The sequence below is a fragment of the Nicotiana attenuata genome, unplaced genomic scaffold, assembly GCF_001879085.1.
Source record: "Nicotiana attenuata strain UT unplaced genomic scaffold, NIATTr2, whole genome shotgun sequence".
NCBI lineage: Eukaryota > Viridiplantae > Streptophyta > Magnoliopsida > Solanales > Solanaceae > Nicotiana > Nicotiana attenuata.
The window spans coordinates 484,370-495,781 of NW_017670535.1; positions in this window are offsets into that span (position 1 = coordinate 484,370).

Below are 11,412 nucleotides of genomic sequence, written 5' to 3' on the forward strand. Positions count from 1 at the left end.
CGAGTATGATTTCACGACCCAGGTTCTCCCTTCGTGAACCGTCATGACGGCACCTACTACGACTAGGTAAGCCTAACATTGCGGAAAAGGGAACTAAAACATAAAAGCTATCAACTATCAGGTAAATTTAAATAAGGAAATGAGATGCCGCTCGGCATATACAATAATCACTTTCAAAAAGTACATAAACTCTCCCAAAATCTAGAATGTCATAAGTCACAAGCTACAGAAAGAAACAATACTTCCATACTCTAGAGTCTAATAAAAGAAGGAAAATACAAGAAGTGTTTGACATAGGGAGGAATAGATAGGGACTCCGAGGTCTGCGGACGCGACAGATATACCTTGAAGTCTGTACAGCTGGCTCGTCTCACTAGTAATGCGGCTGATAAACGGTATCTGGATCTGCACACGAAAACATGTGCAGGAAAGCGCGTGAGTACACCATAATGGTACCCAGTAAGTGCCAATCCTAACCTCGGTCGAGTAGTGATGAGATTAGGTCAGGGCCCTACTGGTATAAATATAATGAAATAAGACAGAATGAAATATCGTAGTACAAATAAATACGGAAATCTAATAGGAATGAAATCATAGAGGACAACAACTCAGAACACAGAGATAACAACAGGGGATATCCCGAGATACCGTCCGTACTCCCAAACATAAATGTGCAGGAGGATCTCCCGGAATACCGTCCCGTAGTCTGAAAGTAAATATGCAGAATAGGGGGATCTCCCGGAATACCGTTCCGTAGTCCCAAAGTAAATATGTAGTACAGGTGGATCTCCCAAAATACCGTTCCGTAGTCCCAAAGTAAATATGTAGCTCAACCAACAGAAATAACAGTTACAACAAGAAAACCTACAGCTAGACTAAGTTCAAATCAAGGGAAGCATGTAATTCTACTAAACATGCTGCACCAGAGTTCAAATAGGCAGTTAAAACATGAAGGCATGCTATTCTAAACTAAATAGGATAGTTGCGTATGCTAGTGTAGTTCAAATAAGGAGAAACAGGTTATGACGTAGTGAAAAATGGAGTTTTACAATAAATAGCCTGTGTACGTACTCGTCACCTCACATACACGGCACACACATATCAAACAATACCAAATCCTAAGGGGGGTTCCCCCATACAAGGTTAGGCAAGCCACTTACCTCGAACCAAGCTCAATTCAATCTGTCACAATGCTCTTTCCACAAATATCCGACTCCGAATGGCCCAAATCTAGCCAAAACCAATTACATGACATAAATATAACTACAAGAAACTAATCTAGCTATTGAAATCAAAGCAAAGGCAAGAAATTGGAAAATTGCCCAAAAAGCCTCCCCGGGCCCACTACTCAGATTCGGGTAAAAGTCACAATATACCAATACCCATTCACTCATGAGTCCAACCAAATCAAATTTACTCAAATCCGGTACCAAATCTCGATCAAAACCCCGAAATTCGGTCTAAGAACTCTTCTCAATTTTTTCCAATTTTCACCCCAAATCCGAAATTAAATGATAAAATTAATGATATATTAGTAGGATATAACCAAAATCAAGTCAAGAATCATTACCCAATTGATATCTCTAAAACTCCCTCAAAATCTCGTCCTAATCCGAGCTCCCAAACTCAAGTTTTGATAAAAATGGCAAACCCTCATTTTTGAAAAGTTTATATTTGACCAGGTACGTTCTTCTTCGTGAACGCGGCATCACCATCGCAAACGCGATGAACAATCTTTTACTAACCCACAATTTCTCCTTCGCGAATGCAAGGGTCCTCTCGCGAACGCGTACCTTTCACTGACTGACCCTACGCGAACGCGGGAACCTCTTCGCAAACGCGTAGGCTTAATGCCTGAAGCTCCATCTGCCCCGTTCCTCTACGCGAACGTGAGGACCATATCGTGAACGTGTAGGCTTAATTTCCCACATCTTCACGTACACGGGAAAGACATCACGAACGCGAAGAACAACTTAGCTGCATTTCCAGATGCTCTACGCGATCACGAGACATCTCACGCAAATGCGATGAAGGATTGTCTGCAACAAAAACACCAGACGTCTGCTATCTTTCAAGTCCAAAAACTAGTCCGTTCAACACCCGAAACTCACCCGAGGCCCCCGGGACCTCAACCAAACATACCAACCAATCCTAAAATACCATAAAAACTTATCCAAGCCCTCAAATCGCATCAAACAACGCTAAAATCACAAATCACCCTCCAATTCAAACTTAAAAAACTTCAAACCACAAAATTCTACAATCGATGTCGAAACCTATCAAACCACATCCGAATGACCTCAAATTTTGCACACAAGTCTCAATCAACATTACGGACCTACTCCAACTTTTGGAATCAGAACCCAACCCCGATATCAAAAATTCCACTACCGGTCAAAAACTCCAAAAAATCGACTTTCGCCATTTCAAGCATAAATGAGCTATGGACCTCCAAAACACAATCCGGACAAGCCTTTAAGACAAAAATCACTCAATTAAGCTAACAGAATCGACGGAACTCCATTTCAGAGTCGTCTTCACACAGTTCCGACTACGGTCCAAATCCTAAGGCTTAGACCTCCATTTAAGGACTAAGTGTACCAAACTCTTCAAAAAACCAAATAAAAACCTCCGAGAAAGTGACAATAGTAGAAATAGATATGGGGGAAGCAGTTAATAGGGGATCGAGACTCTAACTCTCAAGAAGATTGGCCGAGTCGTTACAACTGAGGCTTTGATCGAAGGACTTGAATTGCCCCGGGGACTAGACTCCGAGATAATTGAAATCAAACGATTCCCAACCGATAGTAAATCAGGTATGCCGAATATTTGACACCAGAGAGGAATGCATGCAACAATATGAGGTAAAAATTCAGACTCTGCTCGCACAGTTCAGTGACTGGTCAATCACCCATATCCTGAAAGAAGAAAACACAAAAGCAGGCGCACTGGCCAATTTGGGCTTGTCCACGGAAATGAAAGGATCAGATTCTGGTACAGTCGTACAGCTCATGCATTCAGAATTAGAAGTGGGCGGTTATTATGAAGTAAATGTGACCAATTTGGTCTGGGACTAGAGAAATGATATCATCGGCTAAATCGAGCACAACAAACTGCCCAAAGATCCGAGTGCATCCCGGGCACTCCGCACCAAGCAGCTCGCTATAGCTTCTGGGGAGGCCAGTTATACAGAAAGTCATTACAAGGCCCATTGGCCCGATGCTTAGAAGCCTCTAAGGCCAATTACGTCATGAGAGAAGTTCACGAAGGAGTCCGTGGAAATCACTCAGGTACGGACTCGTTAGTGTTAAAATTAGTTAGGGCAGGTTACTACTGGCCCCAAATGGAACAAGACGCTAAGGCGTTCGTTTCTCCATTAGTACACCAACCAGTAGAACTATTACATTCGATGCTATCGCCATGGCCATTCATGAAATGGGGGATGGACATAGTACCGTCGGCTACTGGTATAAGTTTTCTTTTGATTTTAAATGACTACTTCTCTAAGTGGGTTGAAGCAGGTCCTTACCAGAAAAATCAGCGAGCGCGAAGTGGTTGATTTCCTGGGGGAGAACATAATTTACAGGTTCGGAATACCAAAGGAGATAGCCTGCCACAACGGGCCATAGTTCAAAGGCGCAAAGGTCACAAAATTCCTTGAGGATTTGAAAATCAAAAGGATCACCTCTTCACCATACCATATGAGCGCAAATAGCCAAGCAAAGTCGACAGATAAGGTGATTATTCAGAAACCCAAAAAAAGATTGGAAGCAGCCAAAGGCAAATGGCTCGAAGAGTTACCGGGAATGCTATGGACATACCGGACAATGGCCAAGTCAAGCACGGGCGAGACACCTTTTTCTCTCATATACGGAGTAAAGGCCTTGATCCCGATGGAAGTGGGAGAACCTACCATGACATACTTGATCGGCTCAAACCCTATACCAGTATAAAATGGCAAAGAGTGTTCGATGCAGCTTTCACCCGAAAGGTCGGAATCGATATCCACAAAGAGCTAATATTGGTTGGGAGTTGGGTTTCTATCCAATCTAGCTATGCATGTTGCTCTTAATTGCACTTCTAACCATGTTTGGATTTGTTTCTATTCTACTTTTAATGCTACTGATTGCTGAAAGTAATCTAAGTACAATGTTTTTGTAGGATTTTTCTTAATTGATAAAAAGCACTAGGAAAGTGACTTACACCTAGGCGAGTACCTAATGGGGTCTAAAATTTAGGACAAACTTGTTATATTTGGGATCATGATATAACCTTTGCACATAATTACTCACTCTATACCTCTCGGTAGATTGAGTGACTTTGCCCTAATTGGCTTTCTCAAGCCCAATTGAGTGTTCAAACAATGCAAGCAAAATTGGCTCAAGTTGGGTATTACTATCCTAGGTTTAACCCTTTAATTGGGGCTATCAATCTCTTGAATGCTCCCAATCTCTTGTTAGCCTAAATTACTAGACTTAGTCCCTTTTTCTCAAGAAGAGTCTTTGCAACCACAAATTCAACAATTAAAGTATGAATCAAGCTAAATATCATTAACCCATAAATAATTAAGCTCTAAAATTGATGACCCATTAAATACCCATACTAGGGTTGGGTCACAACCCTAGCTAATAGGTTTATCTACTCATAATCAAGGTAAAAATCAAAGATGGAGATGAAATATAAGCCATAAAAGTTAATTACAAGAATAAAATCTAAGATTAATAGCTAAAGCTGCTCTAAGATTACTCTAAGTAGTAAAATACGGTTGTTCATGAGCTCCTCAGACAAAAGATGACCTAAAAATGTGAAAAAGAACTATTTATACACAACTGCAATTACTGGACAAAAATACCCCTACGGAGGTTCCGCTGTCAGCGAAATAATGAGCGCCTCAGCATAAGGACTTCCGCGGCCGCGCAAAACAAGGGCAGACTGCGTTTCTTCACTTTTGTGCTTGGTTTGGACTTGATTTTGCGGACAACATAAAAGTTACCGCCTTAGTGTTAGCCTCAACCGCGGCCGCGCAATTTGAGCGCAGACCGCGCTCCTCAGTTAGGCTCACTTTGCAGGGTCTCTGAACCTTGATCGCTGCTCTCAGCGGAAATACCACCGCAGCCGCGTCGAATTTTCCGCGACCGCCCTTTTTCATCGCGGTCAGCAGTCTCTGTTGCACTCAAAACACCTTCTCTGAACTTCAATTCCGCGGACCGCATAATTAAGGCCGCTTCAGCGGTGGATCTTCCGCGGCCGCTCTTTTCCTTTGCAGTCAGCGCTTTTATCTCAGCTTTGAACTTGTGCAATTTTAACTCCTCCATGAGTTGATTTTGGCTTTCTTGCCTCATTTTGACCAAACCCCACAGACAAGCACAATAAATCAGTTTTCGGGAATACTTTTACACATTTTTGATCAAAAACCTAAGCAAAAGAGAGCATAAGATAGGCTAAAATCCATAGTTATCAACTCCCCCAAACTTAAGCTTTTGCTTGTCCTCAAGTAAACAAAGTAATTCCCACCTCCTCAAGATAAAAGAAAGGAAAATTTCAGCTGTCCTAAGGTGACTTCATCAAGCATCAATTGGGACTAACAATTACCCTCAACTCAAATGAATTATTAACAACACACAACCTTTTTAGTATGATAGCCTTAGTACGACACAAAAGCATCAAGAGTTGACTTAACTCATCAAGGAAACTCTTTCTACTACATAGATCATTGTGGAACCTAGACTCTTACTCCTCTACTCTCCATAGGCAAACCTCACATTAGATTATAGCACTCAGAACAAGGATTGTGGAAAAGTACGCTCATCTCTCTCAAAGGAAGGTCACAAGTTCGGCTCTAAGTACCATAAGCTTGCTTCTTATGTGAATTACCACTAATGTAAGCTTACTCAACTCAACATCATATAGGGCTTTTGCGGGAATGTAATGAAGGCTTTTGGTTCAAGGTAGGATACATCGGTCTATGAAGGTTTCATCTTTCCTTAAGCACTTCATTTTCTCATTTCGGCTCACACTTTCTTGACTCTTTGAGTCATTTTCTTCTTCCTTAGGGGACAAGAGAGATACAATATCACTCTTTCTTATTCATGACAATCCTCTTTCTCCTTTCTAATGATTCCAAGCCTTTCATCATTGCTTTTATTGAATCCCTTCACTTTTTCTATATTATTCACTTTCTTTTTGAGTTTTTGGCTTTTCTTTCTTTTTCTTTTTGCCTTCCCTTTTCTTCATTTTGTACCTTTTATCACTTTTTCATTCCTCGTCTTTTCCTCCAAACTTATGCTTTTGCCAATTGTTCTAAGGAAAGATCGGGTGCCAAGAGAGTGTCATTTTAGAAAAAATAAAGGCTTGTATCGTGGTTATTGAAAGAACAAGGGCTTCGGCTCAACGGGGTTGACTAGGGATATGGTCCCTGACCTTTCTCTACCACCAACCACTGAGCCAATAACAACTTCCACTCCTTTTACACTAGTCGTTTCTTCTCCATCGTCATCAGCTCCTTCTTCTTCACTTGAACTAGCCAAACAAGTAGGAAATGCCTCTTCTCCACGGTCTTCCGACCACAGAAACTTGGGAAATACTTATTCGGCACCCTCTCAAGACCCTCATGTAAAGCAAAGTGCCATTCTTTCGGATTCAAAGGAATGCCATACACTTTCCAAGCCGGTGGAGCTTGCCAATTACCTGAATCCGCTAACCCAGCAACGGATTGGAGCAAAGGGAACTCTCTTTCTACGGAGTGCCTTATAAACAATAGCATGCATTGTTCGGTGAAGGTAGCAGTTTAACTTCCTTCTATATTCTTTTGATTTATGCTTTGCAGTAATAACTTTAGTTCTAACCTTTTTGCCTCAGAGGGCCTGCAAAGGTTAATTCTGAAAAGAAAAAACTTGCTTAGGAACGAGATCAACTTTTGGCTGAAATGAATCAGCTTGTTGAGCGCCTCCTAGTGCTGGATGAAAAAATCACTAAAATAGATGACCTCGATGCCTAATTGCAGTGGTCCGAACAAGATAGGATGGATCATAGCCGGAAAACCGCCTAGCTACATGAAAACCTCAATGAAGCAAAGGCTAAGTGGGTTGAACTTCATGATATTGTGACTACTGCTGTCGAGCGTGAGTTTGCCTTCATGGAAAAAATTAATAACCTGGAGGCAAGCTTACACTCCAAAATCGAGGAAGCTAATGATTCCGAGGAGAGGAGAGCAAAAATGGAAGAAAGACTCAAAAGGGTCATGGAACAAAATCGACTTCACTCAACCACCAATGTTGAGCTCGATTCCAAAGTCAGCAGAATGAAAGCTGAAAATTAAAAGCTCCTATCCAGGATTGATAAGCTCCAAGAAAAACTCCAAAACCAAGAAGATTTCCTCATCTTCGAGAAAACCTACGCCATATATCATATGAAGAGGAAGACTTTGGAGGAGGACAAAAAATGCATCTTCATGATCATCATGTTGCTTCTGATTCTTCAACTACTAACTCCGTGAATCCAGGAACAGAGGGAGATACTGAAGAAGATGAAGGTCTCGAACTGGAAGCGGAACAGCCTTCTTCCACTAGAGAAAATGAAGACTCTTCTCTCCCTTCGGGTTCTGGCAGCAAAAACGGATGCATATATTTTTCTTTACTTTTTGTAATTATGCCAAAACCTTTTACTAAGTGTCGCATTTTAATTTTAAAAAACCCCCCTTTGCTTAAGTATCATGCAAATGATATTCTTCTTCATTTAATTAACAAAGCTTTGGGAATCTTTTCACATCTGATAGCTTTTGATTCCAGGCAAAAACACTTCTGAAATTTACCGTTTACTATGAGGGTTTAACAAGACAGGTCCCTTATGATTATGGTGTTCTTGAAGAGGACGTCTACTGTCATTCCGGCACAAGCATTTGAAGTTTTTGTTAACTCTCAAATGATAAAACAAATTAACTTATCATTCAAACAAGAAATAAGATAAAAGTAAAAGGACTTTGGTTTATTCCTTTTGTCTTTAAAAATATAGTTACATAAACATTCATTTGCTTAAGTAAATAAAGTTGCCAATCATGTGGCTAATTTATACAACTTATTTCGATGGGGCTGATCATGCAGTCCCCAGTCCTGATAAGATATTGATCCCAATTCTAACAGTCCTCTATTTTGGTAACACTATTAGTGTTTTGTCATGTATTATTCCCCCCGATGTTCGGATGCTAAATATGAGAATTCGAACACTAGAAGTCTTGCATTTGCTGATGATACTTCCATCGTAGTGTACTTTTGCATTACTTCCTCGTTAATGGAAACAACTTGTGGATGGCGAAATAATCTGTTTCCAGAGGCTAATGAGAATCTTAGGAGATGAGATATGCTATCGAGCCAAAGATTATTTAACCATCCACATGTTGATTTTCGTATGAGTTGATCTACACAGAGCTGTTCACCAGCTTGTCGATAATCTTTCCTTCGTAGTATGCTTTACATTGATGCCTCGTTAAAAACCTTGCTAGAAAAATCCAATTGGGACCAAAATTGGTCGAAGGAAAAATAATGTAGCACATACTTTCAGTACCAGCAAAGATCTTCAGCAGTAAAACCTTTTGAGATGAGTAACATTCCAATTGTTTTGGGATTTAACTCCATCTTGATTTTCCAATTCGTATGAACCTTTACCAGTTATAGCTGAAACCCGATAAGGTCCTTCCCATGTTGGTCCCAGCTTCTCGGCGTTAACTTTTTGAGTGCTTTGAGTAAACTTCCTCAGGATCAAATATCCAACTTTGAAATATCGAATATTTGCCCTGCGATTGTAATACCTTTCCATACTTTTCTTTTGTTCCACAATCCTCACATATGCTAGATCTCGATGCTCTTCAAGCAAATATAATTTAACTACCAATGCTTCATTGTTTGTTTTTCCATTTTCTCGGGAAAACCTTAAGGTCGGTTCCCCACTTCCACCGGTATCAAACTCTCCGAGACGTACACGAGTGAAAAGGGTATCTCTCCCGTGCTTGATTTTGATGTGGTCCGATATGCCTATAAAAAACCCAGTAGCTCCTCCGGCCACTTTCCCTTAGCGTTTTCCAACTATTTATTATGGTTTTGAATACTTACCTTAATAGTTGATTTCGCCTCTCCATTAGAACTCGGGTGGTATGGTGAAGACATGATTCATTTGATCTTTAATCCTTCTAAAAACTTTGTGATTTTGAAACCTACAAACTGCGGCCCATTATCACAAGTAATCTCTTTTGGTATTCCAAATCAGCAAAAATGTAGTCCCATATAAAACCAACCACTTCTCGTTCTCTGATCTTTTGGTAAGCACCTGCTTCAACCCATTTAGTAAAATAATCAGTTAAAACCAAAAAACATCTTACCTTACCGGGCCCTTGCGATAACGGATCAACTATGTCCATCTCCCATTTCATGAATGGCCACTATGACACCACCGAACTAACTTGAGAACCAACGAGTCTACACCGGAGTGGTTATTGTAGACTCCTTCATGGACTTCCCTTATCACGTAGTCAGCTCCAAGGCCCCTAGACATCGAGCCAATGGTCGTTGGAATGTCCTCTTGTATAATTGTCCATCAATAAGATAGTAACGATCCTCCTTGGTCTGTAGTGCTCGGGATGCTTTTAGGTCTTCAGAAATTTACCACGTCTTAGATGTTCAATGAACCCGTTCCTCCAATCCTAGATTAAGCTGGATGAATTAACTTCATAGTAGCCATCCACATCCAACACCGAATGCAGCAATTCAATGACCGCACTTGAATCGGATCCTTTCATTTCCGTGGATGAACCCAAATTAGCCAATGTGTCTGTCTCCATATTTTCCTCCCTTGGAATGTGGACGAGCGACCACTCTCTAAATTGTGTAAGTAATGCTTGAACCTTGTTCAAGTACTGTTGCATGCGCTCCTCCTTTGTGTCGAAAATTCGATACACTTGCTTTATCACCATATGGGAGTCGCATTTTATCTCGATGACCTCGGAACCTAGTCCCCGAGCTAGTTCAGGTCCTGTAACCAACGCCTCGTACTCGACTTCATTTTTAGTTAATGGTACAGTTCTAATGGCCTACCTCAGGGTTTCCCCCCGAATGAGTGATTAAAACTACCCCGAGACTGGACCCTTTTACGTTAGAGGCTCCATCCATAAACAAGGTACAAATTCTCGATACCATTTCCAATATCAACACTACATCTTTAACATCTAAAGACATTAATCCCAACAGAAATCGACCACGAAGTCGGCTAAAACTTGTGACTTGATTGCAGTCTTGGGCTTGTACTCTATGTTGAATTCACTGACTTTGACTGCCCATTTATCGACTCGACAACTCGGGCTTATGAAGGACATTCCGTAAGGAAAAAGGTTGTCACAACGGCTATTGGCTGACATTGAAAATAAGGCCTAAGCTTTCGAGAGGCATCGACGAGAGCTAAGACGAGTTTTCAAGGTGCGGATATTATGTCTCAGCTCCTAATAATACTTTACTAGTATAATAAATGGGAACTGCGTACCTTCTTCTTCCCGGACCAAAACAACACTTACCACTACTTCTGAGACCTCCAGATAGATCATCAATCGCTCATGTTCTCCTGGTTTTGAAAACAGTAGAGGGCTAGATAGGTAACTTTTTAGGTCCTTCAGTTCCTGTTGGAATTTCGGAGTCCACACAAAGTCATTCTTCCTTCACAAAAGTGAAAACCTACTTCCTTCACAATTGTCAGCTAGTCCAGGATATCCTCGATGGTTTTGATCTTGTCGGGGTTTAACTCGTCCCTCTTTGGGAGACTAGAAACCCCAGAATTTACTGGAGCCAACCCCGAAGGCACATTTCTCTAGGTTGAGATTCATGTTTGTACTTTCTCAGAATGTCAAACGTGTCATAGAGATGTTCCAGATGATCTCCTACATCAAGAGGCTTAATGTAGTGATCTGGCCATTCGTTTTGAGTATTTTAGCCATGTTCCCCTATTTATTGCCTCCTCTATGTTATATTGTAATTATGGGACTTGCCGGTGTGGTTGGTTTGGGTTTTGGCTGAGTTCCGAAGTAGTTGGGACACTTAGTCCCAAAGTTGGAAGGTTAAGTTGAAAGAGTTGACCAGTAATGACCCTGCTGGTTGTTTTGAGCTCTAGCGCATCGCTCGGCGATTAGAGGCCTTAAGTAGCTTCACTTCATGTTTAATGACTTGTAAGCATAGTCGGAATCAAATTTCGGGAATTTCAGATTTGACTCGGATAGAAAATTCTATATTCGGAAGCTTTAAGTTAAAGAATTGACTAAGGTTTGACTTTTGAGTAAACGACCTCGAAATCACGATTTGAAAGTTCCAATAGGTTCGGATGATGATTTCGGACTTCGATGTGTGTTCGTGTTGAGTATTGGGTGGTCCGGGAGTATTT